Consider the following 17,431-nt stretch of genomic DNA (forward strand, 5'->3'; position numbering starts at 1 on the left):
TTCTTTCAGATCATTCTTTATACAAAATTCACAGTGATCTTCAAAAAAATTATAGCATTATGCTTCCAGCCTAACATGGTTCAGTGGATTCCCAGTACAGCCAGAGGTCAATCTAGATCCCTGTACCAGACACTACAGGGTTTTGCCTGATGTGGCCTGGCCTACACCTCATTTCTCTCATTAAACTCCTCATATATTCTTATTTCTCTGCACTGGACTTCTGTTTGTTTCTCAACTTGCCACCCTCATTGCTCTTTCAAAGTCTTGGCACTTTCTAATCCTTTTACTTGAAATACTTTTGCCCAAGACCTTCATGTGGCTACTACTTTAACATTTATCTGTCCTCTCAAATGTCCTCTCCTCAGAAAAGACTTCCCTGACCACTCTGGTGAAACCTAAGAATACTTCTTTCAACTTACTCTTCCTGTTTGTTTTTTGTATAGCTATTATTAGAATATGAAATTATTCTAATTATTCTATTAATTTTTACGATATATTAGTTTGCACTAGAAAGGAAGTTGTTTATGGGTAGAGATTCTGTCGTGGTCTCCTCTGTATTTCTGCCACCTATAACACAATGAACTGTCATATATAGATGCTCAATAAATATTTATTTATTTATTTATTTATTTATTAAAAAAATGACTGTTAGGTTTGAGTCTCATCTTTTCCTAAAATTATTAAAGTAGCCTTATCCTGCCCTGGTACCTCTAGTCTTGAGTGAATGAATAAACTTTCTAAAAAATTATCACCCTTCATAGGATACAAGCTCATCTTAGGTTATAGAAAATCCTTTATCATCGTGCTTTTATATACTTCTCCAGCTCCCCATCTCATTGATCCAAACATTAATTTGTCATTATTTACCTGCTTAGATTTGCCAAAGCATACTATGCTGTTTACAACTCAATGCACTGCTCAAATTATTTCTACTCCCTGATTTGCTCTGTCTGGTTCCTACTGTTTTCCTGTAAAATTATTCATTCTTCAAACATCACTTAGATAAATAGAATAACTTAGGAAAAGAAACATAAAAGACAGCTGAGGATTTACTTTTTCTGAGAAGGTTTTTCAAATTCTCATAGCTGTGTTTTTGTATTTTTTTTCCCTGTAGGTTCTATGCTTTCTTATGTGTTTTTATTTACTATGTTATGTTGTAATTATCATCACCCATATCTAACTCCTCTGCTGCTCTGTTTAATCCTTGCTGGCAGGAGCTAGACTTTTTCATCTCTGTAGCCCTAGGGGCATGGGACCTGGGAACCTATTGGTTTGGATGGTTCCATGTGATTCTAGCTACAGACAAATTCTTTACTGAGAAAATTCCATTCTGAATTCTACACACATATTATGATTATCTCTGCATACTAGATTTTAAAAGATAAATGTCAACATAATGAATACGGCAAAAGTTTACAGATTTCGAATGCTGGTGAGTTTGAACAAAAAGCTATAAACTAGGTATAAATTTCATTTTTCCCTTTCTCAATAACCACTAGTGTTTAGCTGTACATTCAAAATATGTGAGAAGAAAATTAAAATTTTAGCTATAAAAATCATTGGACGGTGGTTATAAATGAACAAATCTTATCCCCCAAGTCACTAACCACTCAATGAAGGGTTTTTTTTTGTTGTTGTTGTTGCTGTTGTTCCAAATCAAAAGCGAAAAGTCTTTCACTTTAATAGTGCAGATCACAGTATATCTCTAGGGTCTTTTTGTTGAAATAAAGTAGCTGGTTGTATCCATCTACTCCCAACTATCAATGAGGTTGGAGAGGGCACATTAGAGGGTGGGGAGAGGGCACATTAGACATCTTGGGAAGTATTAGTGGGAATGTGATACTAAGAGAAAATCAACAAAACCTCCTGTAGACTACCCTGGAAACTTGAGCTTTCATTATGAATAAACCATTTGCTTTTATACAGAGATCTCCCCCCTAAAAGTGTGAAGTTTTGCTACTTTATTGGTTTTGTTGTAAGAAATGCAAGTGAATAGTGTTCTCTCTACCTACCTTAGGTCCCTGTTTCCTTAGGATGCTTCATTATGACATAAGGTGTGGTGATGAAACTCCCATCATAGGAGATAATAGTAAAGAGTAGAGATATTTATTAATTTGCCCAAAGTTACATAACTGAGAAGAGGTTGAGCCATCCTGTGGTCTATACTGTAATTAAATATAATGAAACTTCATTAAGGCTCATGCCTGCCTGAGTGTAATTAGTGTGGGAAATACGAAAGATCAATACATTCGTTCTTTCAATAAATATTTACTGAACACTGGGCATGGGACACAATCACAGTAGGGACTTTACCTAACACGTACAGAGCATGTTTGTACCCTCATATTAATATTAAATAAAAATACAAACTAAAAATTTACTGAATATATTGGGTATTCTCCGAGTATTTATTAAGCATTTTTATTTTTCTCTGTGGTTCAAATAGTATTTGCTTTTATGTGACAATGGACATAGTTGTATAACTTTAAAACAACAGCAACAAAAATCATTTAAGGGATGCTTTTATATGCTAACATGGTGCTAACATTTTACAAATGTTTCCATTAATCCTTTAAACACTTCATGGTAGGTACTCAGATGCGTAGATATCTTTGAGTTATGTATATTTTTACTGAAATGAAATTTGGAAATAGGACATTCCCCTAAGAAGGTATCATGTTAATTTTTTCTGCTTTTGTTTTTGTATTGTATGTCATGACTAGACATGGTGGTAGACCAGCTCTTCTATACCTGTAGGGGAATGGGAAGGACACTTGGTACTGTGATGAAATCCAATAAAACTATTAAAATACATGTAATTGTATCTATTAATGTGAATGCTGTGCAAGATTAAAAATATTTAGAAAACATTTTAAAAGATATTGTCAAAAATGATTTGATTTCATTTTATAAATGAGGTTATGTTACTTTTAATTGTTGAAATTAAGAAAAAATTGGAATAGTATCAGAAAATACTGATTACCAAAATTGTGAATATTTGATTGGTTTCCCTTTGTTTGATCACATTTTTTAACTATAATAAGTAAAAGAGAGCTAGGAAAAGAAGGCTGGAGAGAGAGATCTAGGGAGCCTTTTATAATGAGTCAAGGTTAAAACGGACATGGAGAATGATAATAACAATAGGTAACATCTTTTGAGCATGATAATTTTCTTGTATTATCTCATTTATTTCTCATAATAGCTGATGAGATTGGTATTGTTATAATCTCCATTTTATATGCAAAGAAATGGAGACACAAAAGTCAAGTAATTTGTTCAATCTCACAGTGTTGGAAAGTGGTTGAGTCAGGATTTGAACCCAAGAATTCTGATTACAGAGCTTTTGCTTAACCTCTGAAGAAGGAGATGAATTTAGAAATAGTTAATTAATTGTCTAGTCATTAATAAGTGCAAAAGGTGTATATTAGGCCTCTCCCCACTTTAATAAGTCCGGCTTTACCATGTAGAAATGGATATAGTATGCAGGCAGTGTAGTAATTAGTTGTAGTTCATAGTTTGAAACCTGGGTCTTGAGAAAATAAAGAATTTCAAAAGATTATAGATAGGTCAAAATGACGTTTAAGAGCTGATACGTGTGTATAATTTTGTATGACAAATGAAGCGTGTTACCAATGGGGGAGAAAAACCCATATACCTTTTTTAGACTGCTATTGTAGTGTCATGCTGAGAAGAGGTCTAATAATTACTAAGTTATAGTTGTATTTTAAAAATATGTAGTGTTTTACTTAACCCTTACTCTAATCTTAAGAGATTTTATTAACTATAATAGATAAATGAGGAAACTAAGTCTCAAAAGTCATTTGTCTGCAGTCCCATAATTAGGAAGTGGTGAAGATAGCTGCATGGAAATATGGATATAACTGACTAGAAAGTTCCATTTTTACCACTATACTTTGCTGTATTAGCATTTGGTTAATTTCCTGCTTTGTTCTTGACATTGAAATCTCCCTGTCCAGTAACAAAACTACAAAACCCTTTCTAATGTCTTTCCATTTTCCCCCAAGATGACATAACCACGTGGCCACCCAAAGACAGAAAGCGGAAGACCTGCAACTTCCAGTTTCCCTCAAAATAGCCAGGGGGCAAAGTTGGAACTGGGAAGAAGGGCACATTCACACATTCATTTTACCCCATGAATTGGGTGGGTGGGGGGCGAAATCCCACCTACTGTTATCCATCTCAGTCATTCTCCAAGCACTCACATGAACACAATTCCAATGCATTTCTTAACCTGGGCAGCCTTAATTTCCCACTCAAGCTTCTTCTTAGCCATAGGAGGCAAACCAACACTCCCCTAGGCTCTGAGACAGGAGATCCAACTCCACTCTAGGAGTTCTCTCAGTCACACCACATCCACACACTCTCACACACCTCTCAACAGACCTGCTGGCGATCTAATGCCCAATGGGTTGATCAGTCTCCCTCTTCTACTAAAACTGTAGTGGGCCCCAAATAGATCTTACCTTGTCTTAGATGTCTCCCTGTGTACCTGCCAGCAATCTAACGCCCAAGGAGGTGATTAGACTCCTCTTCCACTAAAATTGTTGTGGGCTTCAAAAGGATCCTACCTTACTCTGGATGTCCTGGCGCCACCTGTTATCGGTTCCTCGCTGGTTCTCAGCCTCTGCAGTGACCTGCTATAGGGACCTCACCAGCTCAGTCTCCACGAGACGTTTCTCTGGGACAATTTGTCCCAGGAGCACTCTGAGGACCACGTCGCCAGACCAGCGGGAGTTCCCCACGGGGGTGATCTGCAGGGTGGGCAGAACCTCACCCAAAGAATCTAGCTGCATGTTTTTTCCACCAAACCTTGCTTCCCTGTCAGGGAACCAAGAAATGTAGCAGGAAACTGATGCAGACAGAAGACTTCAGGCACCAGTTGATTAGAGGAAGCAAGTTTATTCTGCGTGGGTACTTGGAACACTAGCGTGTTTCCCAAATTTGAGCCCCCCCCCCACTCAATCTCTTGCCTCTTTTCTATCTACTTTTCAGGACGAGAGTGCACGTGAGGGTCATAAAACAGAGAGAGACATGACATCATCCTCAAGGTCTCAGGCTCAAGGGGGAAGGTCAGATTCGCCCATGTCCTTGATACCGGTTGGACCACCTGCCCTCAAAGGCAATAGAAACCCAAGGAAGTCACTAGATTACATTCTAGGCCCTGCCTATGTCAAGGAAGAAACATACGGACAACAGTAACGCCTGTGGCTTGGCTGAGGCCTACACAGGGCAGCTAGGACAGATTCTTTTAGTTCTGCTTTTACTTTCTTGCCTCAGAGACAGTGATAGAATTAAGACCATAGGTTTTGAAGATAGTTAAATCTTACTCCAAAGTTAGCTCTGGACACTAGATTTCTCTGCATCTCAGCTTTTAATCTGTAAAATTAGGATAGGATGTGATGAGATATGAATGAGAAAATACACATAAAGTGATTGTTTCATACATAAAAATACTTTAAAATATAGCTAAAGAAAAAGATTTTACTAGCTCTACAATGCTAACACTTTTATTTTACAGATAAGAAAAGCAAAGGACTGAAGAATATGGTCATTTACCCACGTATTAGTTTCTGCTTGTGCAGGGCAATTACTATAGCACTAGTAAATCAGTAATTAGAACTCCAAGGGAGGAATGAGGGCAATACAGAGGATGCTTCATTTATACACATGTGGCATCCTGAAGGCGACTAGGAGTTCCATCCCCTTCATAGGCTGATAACATCTTACCTCTGCCCTGGCTTTACAAGATGACCTGTTATCAAAAACACTCTAATACAGTGGTTCTCAACCTTCCTAGCAGATTTGAGGAGTGAGATACAGAATTATTAATTAGAGGTCTAGACTATAGAGGGATAGTGGCATCCAAGGGATTAGACATATGAAGCTTTGTGGTTGGGTTTTGTCATGAGCCATCCCAGTTAATTGTTTTTTCTCCCTGTTATTGTCAGCGAGTGGGAGGTCTTAGTCATATGCAAATTATGTGATTGCCTGGAATTTAGGAAGCCAAAGACTCAAGTAAACCAGTCAGGATTGGAAAATCTTAGCCCTAGAATTGTTGAGCTCAGTTTTCTAAGTAATAACAGTAGTTCTAGATTATTTAGGGGTTCTGTGATCCAAGTACAGTGTCAGGTCCTTTACATATATTGTCACATATAAATTTCATGTAAACTCTGTAAAATAAAAGTTTCAATCCCATTTTACTGAAAAGGAAACTATATTTTAGACAAATCTTTGATTTGTCTTTTGTATGATACAAAAGCTAAATTTTAGTAAATTTTTGGGTGATTTCTTCAAGACTATTCCTTCGGTACTTTGGTATAATAGACTTATTATAATAACATGAACTTGGACCCCTTCAGTAGCATTACTTTAATGAGAAAAATGAAGCCACTTCTTTTCTATGCTAAGGAGTTAATTTATTTATGAAGATTGGACTTAGCTTAATGTTATACAAGGTTGGAAACTTTAAAGGCATTTGTTATTCAAATTTGATGCTTCAGGAGTGGATGCAAAGCCACTAGAGGCTAGCTTCTTTGGCATCTACATATCTATTTTTGTGTTTAACCATCCAAAAGGAAGATTCCCCATAGTCAGTAGACATGAAAGACTAGATGCTCCTTTTTGGCTTTTTCTTCTTAAGCAAAGGCAGTTTGTATGATGCAGCTTTTCAATATATTGGTCTTGTAGGGAGCTTACCAAGACACACAAAGTACAAATGTAAGATCAAGGACAAGAGCAGTAAAATAGGCCCGACTTCAGATTTTGTAGGTTTGCTTTCTTTATATATTTTTATGGCTTTAGAGTTTTCAGTAAGATAAGTTAAGTTAATCATTCTCTTTACTATACAAGCAAGGCCTTACTTTGCGGAAGAGTCCATTTGATCATCTCATAGGTATTTATTGAGCAACTGCTAATTGTAAGGCCAGAAGCCTGATCTTCATGAAGCCATCTTTTTTTTTGCATATTTTCATATTTTGCATTCTTTATTTTTTTATTGAGTATTATAATTTTAATAGTTTTTTCTTTCTGAAAATATTCACACTTTTTTTGGCATCCTTTTTATATCATCTTATTTAATCTTCACAAACAACTCTGTGAAGTGGGTAGTATTCTTTTCTTTTTATTTAATTAAATCATAACTGTACACATTAATGCATTTATGGGGTGCTGATTTTATATACAATTTGGACTGCTTACATCAAACTGGTTAACATAGCCTTCACCTCACTTAATTATTGTGTTAAGACATTTTTACTCTACATTTAATAGATTTAACATGTACCCTTGCAAGTAGACCTGCCATTCAATCCTGCAATTCCTATACTAAGTATATATCCAGAAGACCAAAAATAACTTTACAACAAAGATATTTGCACCAGAATGTTTACTGCAGCCCAATCCATAATTGCCAAGTCATGGAAGAAGCCCAAGTGCCCATTGACCCATGAATGGATTAATAAATTGTGGTATATGTATACCATGGAATATTATGTAGCCTTAAAAAAGATGGAGACTTTACCTCTTTTATGTTTACATGGATGGAGCTGGAACATATTCTTCTTAGTAAAGTATCTTAAGAATGGAAGAAAAAGTATCCAGTGTACTCAGTACTATTATGAAACCAATATACAGTCATTCACACTTTCATGTGAAAGATAAAACACAACTATAGTCCAGGATGAAGGAGGGAAGGGGAGGAGGAAGGTTGGATGGAGGGAGGGTAATTGGTGAGAACACACCTTCGGGAAGCCATCTATTCTGCCACACTAGATTTAAGTGGAATATATCCCCCCATGAGATACTTTAGGCTGATGGCATGCTCTTTCTTTTCAGCAAGACATGTGCTTCTAATTCCTGTCTGGTGTCTTCCCTGGTGAGCAGAGGGTTCTCCTTCTTCCCTTTTACATAAGTAAAGTAGTAACAACCTTGGCTTAGTTCTCCCTTCTTTCCCTTCAACCACCACTTTATTTTCATGCCCAAATAGGTTACTGTAGACTTGTCTTGCCATTTCTACTATGTAAAAGAGAGAGAAGAGGTTACATTAAAAGAAGAAGAAAATATAATTTGAAGCTCCCCAAATTCATTACTGCCTTTTACGCCAGCTAGTACTTTTGCCTGGAAAGGTGCTTCCACTATCTCTACTCTCATGGCTCCTTTTTTATCAATGAGATCTGAGTAAGTGTCATTCATTCTATGGTATGTAATTCTGTGATATCATTCTATTTTAATTCTTTGTATAAAATGTATCATTAGATTTTTCTTGTTTGCTTATGTATTTGTTTGTTATTTGTATCCTCCAATAGAATATAAATGCCAGTGAAGCAAGGATCTTGTCTGTCTTATTTACCACGATATCCCCAGGACCCAAAATTGTTCCTGGCATATAGTAGTCCATCATTAAATATCAGCAGAAAGTAAAAAATCTATTCCTAGCAGCAACCTTGCAAGGTATATATTATCATCTCCATTTTATAGACGTGAAAACAAAGGAATAAGTTATTAGGACCTGATTTTATACAATTGTTTTGTTTTATATTCTTGAGGCAGCATTTGTTTTCAGGTCTTAGAACATTTTCATAGGCTCTTGAAAGCCCTTAGGTTCTGGAGTTTAGTACCTAATGATGAAACATCCCTCACCATAAGGAGTCAAATAATAACAAGCAAGAGCAACAAGCAGGTCGTCATGGCCTTCCAGAGATCACTAGAAGAAAGAGTGATGCATGCATCAGTAGAGCATCAGGTCCATTTTCTTCAACATTGACCTAGCATTGTTAAGGGAATAATAATTGTGATTTGCTCAGGTTTTTAGAAACTGAGTAAGACCTTATATGTCCATATTCTAGAAAAGTATTTTTAAAAACTACTAGTGCCCTCATCTCTGCCCTTCCCTCTTCCACATAGACAACCGCAGAGACTAGATTAAAAATCAAAAAGATAAAAACAATATAACTGCTGAAGCTGTTCTTTAGCACTCCTGGCCTCATTCTCTACTTTCTATTTTTAGTCTCTTAGTCTCTACTAAGCTCAGTTTTGTAGAATCACTTAGTTTCCATAGTCTTCTTTGGATGACTGAATTTGGACTGTTTATCTGACTTGGAACTAAAAAAGCAATTTGGAGCATATTGCAAGAGTACAAGTCAAATCTATCAAGTATTGAACACAAATGTCTTAACACTGTGATTTAGTAAATGAGGTGAAAGCATGTTAATTAGTAGATGTAAGCACTCCAATTTGTGCAAATAATCAACACATTGAATCCCACGTGGCATAAATGTATTCATGATCTATGTATATAGGACTTAATAAAAAAAAAAGCAATTTGGGTAAATCCAAGTTGCTACATTTCACATTGTGCTCGTGAGCCTATACAGTGATCTAGAAAGAGTGTTGTCCTCTATTTTTGAAAGTGGATCCTAAGATATAAAAAAGGTATGTGATTGCATTATAGTGCATAGGGCTTCAAAACTATTGGTAGCACAAACAATTTTAAGAATTGTTTTAAGAATTTTACTACAATTTGTATTTTCTAATTTCTACGCTTGTTCTATTTCTTAGTTTTATGCTTCCTGGTCTCCATTTTTTTTCACCTGTAAAGTAGATGAACTCAGTTATCAAAGAATAGTAACTAGTCCTTTGATCATCATTTAGTAGGAAAGTACAGTTAAAATACATAATAAAGTGTGGTATTTATATCAGTTAACATCTTTAAATTGCTTTACAGATTAAGAGGAAAGCATTTTCACATGTTTTTTCTCAATTCTCATGATGAACTTGTCATATGTCTGTGCTTATTTCTCAGACGTATGTATTTTTGAGATTAGAAAACATATCATTTAAGAGACTCACCCAAGATCAGTGAGACATCAAATTGTATAGCCATAAATCAGGCTTGGTGTTCTGATAGCAAATTCTGTGTTCTTTCTGCTACAGTATATTATTACCTTCTTCCAATTTCAAAATAATAGAAATGCATTAATATAATTTCAATTAATATTTAAATTGAAATGACTTGGGTGAATGTTTGCATTTTTCTCTGCAAATTTATCTTAGTGAAGGAAATAATTGTATAAACCTCTTTGCAAGAGGGATTATTTCTAGTCCTCCAGGGTTCTGACAGCTTTTGAACAGTTCAGGAACATCTACTTGTACAAATCAATATGAATACTTTGTAACTGTGTCTGTAAGTGAGCCTCCAATGGTAGCTAATTGACAAAGTTTTAGTTACTACAAATATTAAAAAGTATTATAATTGCATTTCTTTTAAAAGTGTGATTCATAATTAAATCAGAGCCTTCTTTTAATCATGAGAATGACAAATAAAATTGACCATAGTTTTACCTCATTTTATAGTTTTCAAGATACTTTTTTACTCATTAAGTAATGAGGCCTTGAAAACAATCCTGTGGAATGAATAAGCCAAATAATATTTTCATTGCACAGATGAGGCAGATAAAGATAGATGAAATGATTTGTCCAAAGTCACCCAGCAAGGGTGTACAAAAGTCAAGTTGTTTAATGATACTCATGTTACACAATTAGTCTTTTCAAAGGCTGCAATAGATTTTTTTTTTTTTTTATCAGATTGCAAAGCAGTGGCAGCAGGGAATATTTTTGTCTTACTCAACTTTGTAACTTGGCATGACATGGTGTAGATGCTTAGTAAATATTGACCAAGTGAATGAATGAAGGTTTGGGATCATAGAATCTAAAGTCTTAAGGAGAAACTTCCCATGAGAAGATTGGGCTGAAGAAAGTCTGTTTGAAAATTGTGTTGAAGCTCAACCCTCAATGAATCCCAAACAATAACAAAAATTAAAAAAAAGTAATAGTGATGTTTAGGGGTGCAAAGGGAGAGTCGTAAGTCAAATCTACCACCTTCAGCATCTTTGCACTCTAGCAATGCAGGTCTCTAACAGAAAAAAAAAAAAAAAAGACATTTTTACTTAAAAAGCAATAGAACAATTTCTAAAGGTTCTTCCAGCTCAAAAATATTATTTTAGGATATTATATTAACATGAATTAATTTGTTACACATTCAGGTGTGTGTCTTAAAAGCTAGAATTTTAAAAATTAATCTTACTAAACTTAAGGCTTCTATGATGTGACTTACAACATTCTAAGAAAAGGATACAGTTTGGAAAAAAAAAGATTTTTTTATAGTTAGGAAAGCCTTGGGTTTTCTCTGATGTTTTAGCCTCCAGACTGAATGAATATAACCCAACTATGCTACACAGCCCTCATAAGCATCCTTATATCATAGCATTCATAGACGTATCACATTGTGTGCTAATTTTCTATTTAATTGTCTGGCTTCCCTTGTAAACTGTGGGTCTTTTGAGAACAGTAGTGAAGTACCATTAAACTGTAATCTGTTGACTAAATTTGGCATATGATAGGCACCCAGTAAATATCTGTAGAATGAGAGAATGAATGAACATATAAATTAGTCAGTGTACTGCAACAAAGTTAGATTATTGAGGAACAGAGGTTGTAATAGTGAAGTATTAACATAATTTAGTCTCATTTAATATTAGATTGGTAAGAAAGGTAGCAGCAATTTTCCATGGCACTTTTTTTTTTACTAAGTCATTTGTACATAGATCATGAATACATTTATGCCATTAAAATAGTACATATATATCTTTGGTTGTAAATGTTTCTAAAAATCATTAAAAGGTTATTATATTGACTATTTCTAGTAAATTTGAGTCTCCCTCAAATTTGAGTCTTTTTTTTGGTAAAAATATTTTATGCTTAAGGAGAAAGTATACATTGGTTTTCTACCATGTCTTAAGCTCTACTTGCCTCAGTTTCATTATCTGAAAACTAAGGGTAGTGATACTTTCCTCTCTTATGTAAGACAGTACTTCAAAAAGCTCCTAGTACAGTGCCTGGTTTATACATGATAGTAGAGCTTTACCAGTGTTTGTTAAATGAATGTCCTCCCTCATTCTACTTCATCCTCATGCTCCTTTCACCCTTATTCTCTTTTTACTGATCTCATGATTATTTGAGCAAACCTTGGGAAAAGGAAAAAGAAGAGGACATCATGTTGTTAAGTGCAAATGTAGCTTGTAAGTATCATGTCTTGGGATCATGTTTCTAGGAATGCCTATAACTGCTCTGGTGATACTGATTTTTTTTTTTTTTTTTTGCCTTGACCTTGAAATAGTTTTAGAATTCATGTTACATCTCCATTTTGGAGTGTGTTTTTCTTTAAGAATGGAATTTGGACCTTGGTACTGGCTATTTTAGTTCAATATTCTTATTTTCCTCAATTTAAGCTTTTGGTTCTCCATGGTCCAATTGCCCTTCATGCAAAATTGAGCTTGGTAATACTTCTTGAAGTAATGTGTAAATGCTTTCACTGGCTCAGCTCTCTTCCCTACCCAGCAAGCCAGGGTCACCTTCACAACATCAAGATTAGGTGTTCATGAACCATCATAAATAATTCCTTGTGCAGTGGTAATATAAATGGAATCTGTTGAAATATGGCCTATTATATTTAAATTTATGTTTTGATTATCATTTTTATTGTATGAAACAAGCTCGAGCTTTATGAAATCATTCAGAAAAGTGATCTGCCTCACTTATATAGGAGTATCTGTCTACTTGGAATCTATGCCTAGCAAAGTGAGAATCATAGGAACCTTTCAAAGGACATAATTTTTTCTCTCTGCTTTAAGAATCCAAATTGGATTACTTAACAAATAATTCCTTGAAACACCTCTAATGGTATTATACATAATACCTAGACACAGCAATTCCCTCATCCCTACCTCAGGAAGGATCTTTATAAAATGCATAATGGCTCCCCATTTTCCACCCCTTGTAAAAAACAAGCTCCCTTAGTTCAGCAAAGCTTCAATATCTGTACTTGATTTCTTCATTTTCTTCCCCCACCTTATCTCTTAGACCTTAACCTCAAATTTTATTCAACAGCAATGCTGTAGTTTCCCCTCACAGGCAATGATGTTTTTATCCTCTGTTCTTTTTCTGAAATTACTCTTTCTCTGGGAGACAGCACATCTCTTTAACCCCTAACTCCAATATTTCCCTGTTGAGTAACATCTACTTATTTGGGGCTCAATTTAGTTACTTTCTCCTTTAGAGAATCTCCCCTGGTCTTCCAGGCTGGGTTAGATGCCCTTCTTATATGCTATTATAGCACGCTGGACTTTTCTTTACAATGCAATTTATGACCCTGTAGTATAATTGCATGTTTATTTATTTTCCCTATTACACTGTGAGATCCTTGGCGATAAGGATGCAGTCATATCCATTTCTATATCCTAGCATCAGGGCTCCACCTAACTCCTAATGAATCAACTTTTGTGTTAGAAAAACATACTCCTTCCATAAAGCCAGTATTAGCCCATAGTAGGAGTCTTTGGTGCAAGGCACACTCTGTATATGTAGCAATTCTGCTTAGGCCCACCACATACAGCAAGCGGTCAAGACATTTTTATTAAGTGACGAATTTGTCACTCAAGCACTCAATTGATCCAGGATGGCAAGAAAGTTGAAAAATAATTGAAATGGATATTTATAAAGACACTCTGCAAATTATGAAGAAAATGTAAATCGTTTATCATAAAGAAGACTTTGAAATAGCTTCATCTTTAATAAACGCAATGTTTCTGGGAAAAATCTTTGTGTAAACACAAGAAAAATTATAAAAATAAAAGACATCACAATTAATCAGTAGATATTCAGGCTCTTAATTTACCTTAATTTCTTCTAGCTTGTTCTTCCTGTGCTCTTGGAAAACCATATTGGTGGGGCTACGAGACTACTCTAGTCCGTAGACTAGGAGTGGAAATGATATTTGTCACATCCAGGTTGAATTAGTTAAAAGCCTTTGTACAACCTTCCAGCTCTTTTTGGTAGCACGTGAGTCACCCATGGGGTTGAGGGTGAAGGAACAGTTGCTGTGAGACCTACCAGGATTTTACATGAGCAAGAAATAAACTTTGTATGTTTGGACACTGGGGTTTTGAGGTATTTGCTCTTGGCATTAAGATATTCTTTCTGATAAATACACTGACTTTGGGAAAGTCTTTATCCATCTGTGAGCCCCACCTTTTTTTGTATAAAATGAGGATAATAAACATATGTTCTCCTAGAATTGTGAATATCAAATAATAGGTAAAGAGAGTTGTACTATCAAAGTGGAGAAAGTTCTTAAATCTCTTGCATTTCAGTGAGATAAAGTGTTTAATCAGTGTCATTATCTTAAATAACTCCCATATTTCCCTGATGATGTAATGGCTACTATTAGATAAGGACCTGCTATATATCAGAATCTTTACCTGCATTTTGCTGTTTAAAGAAACAGCACAGTAAATACAGTAAGTTGTTTATGGTCACACACTGATCAACTCAGGATACTAACTCTGGCCCATCTGGTGCAAATATACATCCCTTGTTGGAGTTGGCGTACAGTTTTATTAGATAAAAAAAATTAGAACCTTCCTTTTTTACTGAAGATATCATTTCCTTTATGTTTTAATTATTGCTTTTGAAGATCTGGTCACACTGATGAGTAATATACCTTACCTGTAATTTTAATCCATGTTGATACATAGGGGAAGACTAAATGCCAGAATGAAAAAGGTTGGAAGTCTATCTTTGAGCTAGATGAGTAAAGGCTCAATGGGCCCAAGGAAAAGCCTCCTCCAGATGAATTCACTGGCTCTTGATCCAGGGACCATCCCAATACATGCAAATCAGAATAATTAGTAACAGAACAGCAAGACATCGTTAATTTGGATTAATGTGAAGTCTGAATTAAGAAGAAAACTCCATTCTAAAGTGTTATGTGGGAAATTCAGGTGTATACTAGAAAGAACACTGAACTTGGAGTTTGAAGATGTGGTTTCATTTTCTGGTTTACCCACAAGGCAGAAGTTGTGGTGTGACTGCTACTATGTATTTGTGTGACATTAAATACATCATTTACTTTCTTCAAGTTTCTTCTTTCCCATTTGTAAAGTAGGGATAGCTATCCATGGTTAAAGTTGTTTCAAGGATAAGATAAAATGAGATAATTGGAGAGTAGGTGCTTTGGAATCTTATATAGGATTTTTTTTTATTACAACTTATGGAGGAGAGAAAAATGTATATAGCAATTTGAAAATCACTGTCTAGCCCTATGACCTAGGGTGAGATTGAATGTCCTGTGCTTGTTTCCTCATCAAGAAAATCTGGGAAGAATAACAGAATTAGTCTTATTAATTTACTAAATTAATAAAGATGAAGTAACATAATCTGCATGAGTATTCAAAATAGTGCCTGACTGTTGGCATTTACTGAAAGTCAACTGACATTATTATCAATAGTAGTGGTGGTAGTAGCAGTAGTAATGTCTACTGAGTGTCATCTTTGAGTCAGGCATATTGTTAGGACTAATTTTTAAGTTTAATTCTCAGAGTCAGCCTATGAGGTAAGTATTTATAGTCTAATTTTTTATTCAAAAAAAAAAAGAGGCTCAAATAGTTGGTTCAAGTTCTCATAAATAATAAATACTTCAGCTAGTATTTGAACCTAGTGCTACTTCACTTTGAAACTCAGGCTCTTTTTGTGACACCAGGTTTCTTCCTGTATATTTTATGGATTGTGTCAATACAGAGTGTTTTACTTTCCCCAAGGCTGAAATGCAGAACTACTCCACCATTTGTTTTATCTTTTTCCTGTCTGTCCAAATACATTTCTCAAATATAATAGGCACTTGATTCAACAATGTTTTAAACACCTGCTATGTGCATAGATGGCACCATTTAAACCAAAAAGTTTTGCATATCCCATATCTTGTTTAATTCTCAAAATGATCCATGAAGAATAAGCCTAACTCTTTATTTACAGCTGAGGACTATTAAAGGAGAGTCATCTGTTCATGGTCATGAAAGAATAGTAGGCTTAGGGTTAGAATCCAAGTCTTCTGACTTGATGTTTTCTCCTTGCTGCATTTCATAGTCTGCCATCAGCTAAGATGGGAAACTTGGACCCCATACAAGGGTTCTCAAGTCCTAATTATCTCATGGATATGAACTAGAGGATGATGCTATAGGGAAAATGACCTGAGATACTTACCTTCTTAATAAGATTAAAATTCTTCCTAGACTCTTACTGTTGTAAACTCATAAAGCAAGACTTTTCTTCACTGACAATACACAAATTAACCTTTTGCCCATACTTGAGCAGAAGAAAAATAAACTGTCAGATTGGGATACCAATCAGTACCAATAACTGTTTTTGTTAATATAGCAGCAGCAGCAACGACCACAACAACAGCAGTAGGAGCAGCAGCTAATACTCACTGTGCGCTTGCTATGTGCCAGAAAGTGCTCTAGCATTTCATATGTATTAATGAATTTTATTCTTCCCAGAAGTCTATGGTTGTTACCTTTGTTTCATACCTAAGGGACAGGAAAAATTAGGTAACAGCTAGAAAGTGGCAGAATTCGAATTCAAATCAAAGTAGTTTAGCTATGAATTCTAAGCTCATAAACATTATCTGTCACTATTTTTCCCTAGGTAATAGAATTTTAATCCATGTCCTATTCTTGCTGAGAAACTGCCTGTGACTTCCAATTTTTTTTCTTCAGATTTATTAACCTGTTTATTTTGATGAAATTATTTAAATTAATTTGTATAGATTGAGTCAAAGTTATACACACAAGTGTGCTCTTCACTCAGATAGTGTGCACTGTACCAAATAAGTGTGAATTTGCCCATCTCCTTCTTATCCTCTCCCTCAGCTTGATTTTCATTGATATTTACTTCCATATATGCATATAAGTGTCGATTGATTTGTTCCAACTTGGTATTGAGTACATGTGCTTTTTTCTCTATTTTTATAATATTTTACTTATAAGAATGGTTTCTAGTTTCTTTTTTTCTTTTTGAGACGGAACCTCAAGCTATCCCCCTGGGTAGAGTGCCATGGCATCACAGCTCACAGCAACCTCCAACTCCTGGGCTCAAGCGAGTCTCCTGCCTCAGCCTCCCAAGTAGCTGGGACTACAGGCGCCCGCCACAATGCCTGGCCATTTTTTGGTTGCAGCCATCATTGTTGTTTGGCGGGCCCGGGCTGGGGATTCGAACCTGCCACCTTAGGTGTCTGTGGCTGGCATCTTAGCCGCTTGAGCCACAGGCGCCGAGCCAAATGGTTTCTAGTTTCCTTCAGGTTGTCCATAAAGATACTAGGTTGATTTTTTTCATGGCTGAAAAGTGGTACTTCATAGTATGCATATACTATATCTTATTAATCCATGCATGCATTGGTGGGTACTCACTTGGGTTGTTTATATGTCTTTGTGATTGTGAATTGTGCTGACATACACATTTGAGTGGAGGTATCCTTTTTATAAAATGAACTTTTTTCTTTGGGTACGTACCTAGCAATGGG

General features: G+C 35.5%; 1 protein-coding gene across 2 annotated transcripts in view; it reads left to right on the forward strand.

The window, feature by feature from the left end:
• Positions 1–17,431, forward strand: part of AGBL4 (ATP/GTP binding protein like 4) — a 1,282,996-nt gene that overhangs the window by 309,748 nt on the left and 955,817 nt on the right. The gene's annotated exons all lie outside the window — the stretch shown is intronic.

Source organism: Otolemur garnettii, unplaced genomic scaffold, assembly GCF_000181295.1.
Source record: "Otolemur garnettii isolate 467f Iridium unplaced genomic scaffold, OtoGar3 scaffold00159, whole genome shotgun sequence".
Taxonomy (NCBI): domain Eukaryota; kingdom Metazoa; phylum Chordata; class Mammalia; order Primates; family Galagidae; genus Otolemur; species Otolemur garnettii.